Source organism: Myotis brandtii, unplaced genomic scaffold (genome assembly GCF_000412655.1).
Source record: "Myotis brandtii unplaced genomic scaffold, ASM41265v1 scaffold207, whole genome shotgun sequence".
Lineage (NCBI taxonomy): Eukaryota > Metazoa > Chordata > Mammalia > Chiroptera > Vespertilionidae > Myotis > Myotis brandtii.
Genome location: NW_005357736.1, coordinates 854,258 through 859,807, shown reverse-complemented (window position 1 = coordinate 859,807; position 5,550 = coordinate 854,258). Strand labels below are relative to the sequence as shown.

The 5,550-nt window shown below is 64.1% G+C and overlaps 1 protein-coding gene and 1 long non-coding RNA gene across 2 annotated transcripts in view; both read right to left on the bottom strand.

Moving 5' to 3' along the window:
- APEH (acylaminoacyl-peptide hydrolase) overlaps nt 1-5,550 on the bottom strand; it is a 27,615-nt gene that overhangs the window by 8,436 nt on the left and 13,629 nt on the right. The gene's annotated exons all lie outside the window — the stretch shown is intronic.
- Nucleotides 1,464-5,550, bottom strand: part of LOC106725966 — a 6,820-nt gene continuing 2,733 nt past the window's right edge. The window contains exon 5 of the long non-coding RNA XR_001361979.1: nt 1,464-4,781. This is a non-coding gene — a long non-coding RNA (uncharacterized LOC106725966). The remainder of the gene's footprint in view (nt 4,782-5,550) is intronic.

Genomic DNA, 5,550 nt, shown 5'->3' with positions numbered 1-5,550 from the left:
TGGGGTGGGGGCCTCAGGGCGGGCTGCTGAGCCCTCGGGGTGTCGTTATCAGCCACCACGCCCGCCCCGCGAGCTATCGGTCCCTTCAGCCCTCACCCACCCCACTCAGTGACGTCTGCCTCCCCGGCCGCAGTCCAAGCTCTTGGGTGCAGAGGACCTGGTGGGGTCCAGCTCACCCAGAGCCGGAGAGCTGCCTGTGGCCCAGGACCCAGCGGCTCTGGTGGCCAAGGGGGGAGGGAGGGGCTGGGCAGCAGCCGGGCCAGCAGGGATGTCCCTTCTCCCTGTGCCCTGAGCCTGGCTGGTCTCCCACACCCCAGGGCCCTGGCTCCGTGCCCTGCCCTGCCTTTGGCCGCAATCCGCCCGCCTTCCCCATCAGCCACATCAGCTCCTTCAGGAAAAACAGTCCTCACGTCCGGAGGCCGCTGGCACTGTGAGCAAACCAGGCAGGACCCGGACAGGAAGAGTGGCCCGGCCGCCAGTGGGGTGGAAGGCTGGCGACTGGGCGGTTCCTCCAGCGGTGTTTGCACCGGGAAAGCGGGGACACGGTGCCTGTCCACGGGGCTGTGCAGTGGGCCCGCTGGAAATGAGGCTGGGCACCGGGGTGGCCACCCAAGTCCCTGGGTGAACATGCAGAAACAACGGGAGGAGCTGGCCTTCCAACTTCTGTGTAAACTGACAAGGAAGAGTCCCAGCTGGCGTGGCTCCGTGGATAGGGCATCGGCCTGCGGACTGAAGGGACCTGGGTTCTATTCCAGTCGGGGGCACAGGCCCGGGTTGCGGGCTCGATCCCCAGTGGGGGGCGTGCAGGAGGCAGCCGATCAGTGTCTCTCATTATTGATGTTTCTGTCTCTCTCTCCCTCTCCCTTCCTCTCTGAAATCAATAAATAATTTTAAAAAAATAAAATGAAAAAGAATAGAAAAATACAAACAAGAAGGACGTGCATCAAGGTGCTAACCTGGGGAGGGGGCGGAAGGCCAGAGGCCAGGGTGAGCCTCTTTTTGTTGATCTGTGGTCTTAAAGTTGCCTAGCAACGCTGGGCTCCTTTAGTAAGGCTCACCCATCCTTCTGGGGCAGGACTGAGGTCTGGCAGCCCCTGAATTTGGGGGTTGGAGCAGACACAGCCAGGCAGGCGGGTGTAGGACTTGTTGGCGGTATCGGGGGGGAGGGGAGGGGCAGCACCTGCTCGCCCGGCTCCCTGGAACCAGGGCCCAGAAAGCGGTTTGTGCAGCCTGGACACTGGGCACAGGCGGAGGAGGCACCACCTCCAGGGCCAAGCTTGGGACCTGCCGGGGCGCCTCAGTGGGGGCTGCGACGTGGACAGCGCGTGGCCTTGGCCCTGCCTGGCTGGCACCTGCGCACTCTGCCCTTTCACGCTTCTCCACGGACAGGACTGTCTCGATCTGGGGGTGTGCTCCTCTGGCTGAGCCTCCCCCGTCAGAAACCACCCGAGACAGTCTGCAGGTTGTGGATATCAAGTCCTTTATTCTGATGCCACAGTTACCTCGTCACAGCACAGGGGAGGGACACGGAAGTAGCACGAGTTCTCACGGGCACGGAGGACGCACACACTTCACAAGGTCATGTGGAGGGCTCGGTCATTGCACTTACAACTGTAAACTTGTTTGTGTGACTTTGTACAGCACTCCCCCCCTCAGATAAAGAAGGAGAGAAAGAAGGGGGGAGGGACTGAAGGGAAGCAGGGGGGGAGGGGGAGGCAGCCAGCAGGGGCGAGGCTGGACGCTGCAGCCAGGGCACCGCGCCTGCAGGGGGCTGACGGGGTCAGAGCTGGAGGCGGACACACACACCCACTCACACCAGGTCACATGCACGCACGGTGTCACCACTTCCACGGCTCTCGGGGGGCAGGCTGGGTGCCCAGGGAGACGGGTGACATCTCTGAGGAGTTTCAGTTGACCAGGCCTGTCACTCTGACCCTGTCGAGTCCACGATGACACCTATTTACAAAGTGGGGGAGGGGACACAGGGCGGGCGGGGCCAGGCTGCCATGCTGCCCTCAGCACGGCTGAGACCTCGCTCTCCCCGGGACGGAGCAGATGGCGGGGAGGGGGTGTCGCTGTGAAATGAATGCCCTTGCTTCTGACGCTGGGCGGCAGGTATGCAGAGGCCTGGACGGCGTCCTAGGGACCCTCTCCTGTTGGAGATATGCCCGGGCTCCCCATTGCCCACGGCCCCGAGTGCTGGTCCCTTAGCATCCACAGGAGGGCCGGGACGCCTGTGCCCGAGGCCTGCTCCAGCCGCCTTCACAGGAGTGAAGGCACAGGTGTGACCTGTGTGTACGCTGGGGATGGGGAGGGACAGATGTCAGACCTTTCAAACTCGGAGGCTCGGCCAGAAGGAAATTTGCTGAAAAGTTAGCATGTCAGAGCCTGAGGCCGGGTCTGATGGAGCCGCCTGCAGCCACCTGCCTGCTGCTGCCCACCCCGGCTTCAGTGGCAGGAGAGCTGCTGTGGGCCCCCAGTACCGAGCTGGCCCTGGGCGGTCAGAGGTGATGGAGGTGGCCCCCCTCAGCCCTTGCTCAGACCGCCGCCCGGAGCCCTGGTCTCAGAGGAGGCAAGTGCCATGGGATGCGTGAGGCCCAAATCCTGGAGGACCAGGGTCTCAGGCCCAACACAGAGGTCGACACCTCCTATCCCCCCCGAAGCGGCCAGGATCCCTCTCTGAAGGGCCGTGTAGACCTGATGGGAAGCATGGAAATGTGGACCCTGAGAAATGCACGGTGCAAACCAGAGCGCTGAGGGGCCGGGCCGGGGCGGCAGCCACCCTGCCGGCTCCTGGCTCAGTGGCAGGGATGCAGCGAGCAGCGGGAGGCCAGGCTCCAGCGATGAGGGTGGCAGGAGTGCAGGGCCTGGGGACAGAGGCAGAGCGGCCTCAGGGTTTGCTATGAGAAGCCTCCCAAGACACTGGGCTTGCAGCCGCTGCCTGTGGGGACACCTGCTCGGTCCGAGATGACCTTTTCAGCTGCCCTCGCCACGAGGGCCTGATGTCCAGCTCTCCTGAGCACCCTTTGACCCCTGGAGCCACCTCCTGGCTCACAGACCTCTGCGCCTCCAGCCACAGGGGAGGGACCTGGAGCAGCCAGCCAGGGGCCGGGGCCCTAGGACTCAGCCAGGCCCTGCCCTGGGCCTGTCAGGCCACAGACACAGTCCAGCCCTGCCCCCGAGGGTAGGGGTGGCCGGATGCCTCTGGCTCAAGGCTGGGTGAGGGGAGCCTTCTGAATGCTCCCGCACACCCCCCGCCCCCAGCAGGCCTCACCGCGTGTCCACCGGGACGCCTCTCGCCTGCCATCTTGGCGAGCTCCGGCGGCACCCCGGCAGGCCCCTGCTAGTTCGTGCACAGGCAGCGGACACTCCTGGAGGGGAGGTTCTGAGGCAACAAGGACTCCAAGCAAGAGGGTCGGGCATTGGAAATGGGTGAGAGCGTGCAAAGAGGCTGCGAGTGCATGCTCCACGGGGCAGCGACTCGCCGGCGTCAGCGCCCGGCCACGGGTCAAACATGCCACAGACAGAGCCACAGGGGAGCGGGCGGCGGGGAGGGGTCTGAGATGAGCATATCTATCCAGTTTCTCAATTGCATGTTTGCAATGAACTCCTTATACATAACATGGAATTTATTAAATATTAACAGTTGTCTTTGAAGGTTTCTATTTCATTGCATAGAACGTTAGAGATGAGACTGTGGCTGTGCCCAAGAGACAGAAAGTCCCCCAGGGCAGGGCCTGGGGAGGGCGGCCGCCCAGCCCACCGGGTGGGTGGAGGGAGCCACACTCCCCAGTCCAGGGCGCTGGGTCCGCCCGGCCAGAAGCCGGGCCTCTGCTGCGAGCCGCCCGGTGATGGCTTAAGAAGGACTGGATTGCACAGTAAACAGGCGGCGGGCTCCTGAGGCCTCGCCCCGGGTTGTGCTCTGGGCGGCCTGCTGCCCACTATTGCTTCGGAGTCAGCCTCCTCCCTGTGCTGAGCAGGGACTGAGCAGCGAGGGACCAAACCGTCAGTCACGGAGGGGTGGAGGGAGGAGAGTCAAGGGGTGAGCAAAGGAGAGGCGGAGGGAGAAGGAGAAACCAAAGAAGATGTTCATGAGGTATACACGTAAACCAACTGAAATGTTAAGGCTGCTCTCGAAATCAAAAGAAACCCCCAGGCGTGAGGGGGAGGAGCCAGCTGTCGAGACGATGGCGGTGCCCGGGAGCGATGGCTGGGGAATGGCTTTGAGATGGCGGCCAGCGCGGGCACTGCCACCGTGGGCTGCGGGAGCCTTGGCCAGGGCCCACGCTGCATTGCGGTGCTATGGCCTCTGGTTCCAGCAAGGAGACAGTGTTAGGTCCTAGTGTTTGTCAAGTCCTCCCCACCCGCCACAGCACATGGAAGTCTGCTCCGATGTCACCCGGAGGGCAGGCTGCGGGGCAGGGCCCTGCGGCGGCAGAGGGAGGTGGGCCAGCTGGAATGTGGAGGGAACGGAGCCGGGGCCCAGCTCTCAGTCCCAGGCTGTGGAAGAACTTCTGGCCGCGTGGAGGGAGGCAGCGTCTGTGGGAAAGGCAGCGTGCGCCAACTCTGTGTATAACGCATGGGAAGCCGGGCTGGCCAGGCCGCAGGGTCTGCAAAGAGGCTCTTCCCTCCCCGGCCTGAAGGCGGCGCCCCAGGAGAGCAGGGGCTCCGGAAAGTCAAGCAGGGGTCCGGCAGGTGGTCCCACTTGTCCAGCGGAGGCCGCCCACCATGTCCGTCCCTCCGGCGAGTCTGGGAGCCAAGTGTGCGCCAGATTGTAGATGCTTGGAGGCGGGAAGGAGGGAGGCGGGAAGGAAGGAAGGAGGGAGGTGGGAAGGAGGGAGGAGGGGGGCGGGAAGGAGGGAGGTGGTTAGGAAGAAAGAGGATTTTGTCATGAGCTGTGGACAGCTGCTTCCCACCCGCGCTCCTCTCAGCTGCCTGCCACACGCCATGGCCTCCTCCCCACTCAGGCTCCCACCCAAGGCTGGGGGATGGGTGCCCGGCAGCTTTGAGTCGAAGAGAAGGACAGGAAGCAGCAGAGTCAGGTGGCCAGAAGGGATGCTCCTTAACACGACCGCTGCTCTTTGCTCTGCTTCAGAGGAGGGAGTGGGGTTTGTTGAAATGGCAGCCTCTCCAGCCACCAGGACACGGCCTCGCACAGCAGCGCTGCCTGCTCGCCCCCCGTTAGCCGAACGCAGAGCTGGTGGGAGACCCGTGACACGCAGTGAGCAGCTCAGCGGCCCACCCACGTCGTGTGGCAGGACACAGAGTCCAGCCACGCCCGGGGTTCCTGTCCCTTCCCAGGGACGGAGCTCCAGCCCTAAACCCAATGGGCACGGCCAGGAACCTGGCCACGCTGCCCTTGCCTCAGCGCGGCTCCTGATGTCACAGGTGCTGCAGGCCGCACGAGGAGCCACCCGGCTGAGCAGGAGAGGGGCAGGGAGCCCGTGTCGTGGGGTGAGGGCAGGCAGAGCACTGGGGGTGTTGCTCTGTGGCTACTGGAATTAGGATACGGGCCAGGCTCCTCACTTTGGCCGCCCACGCCCGCCCCGC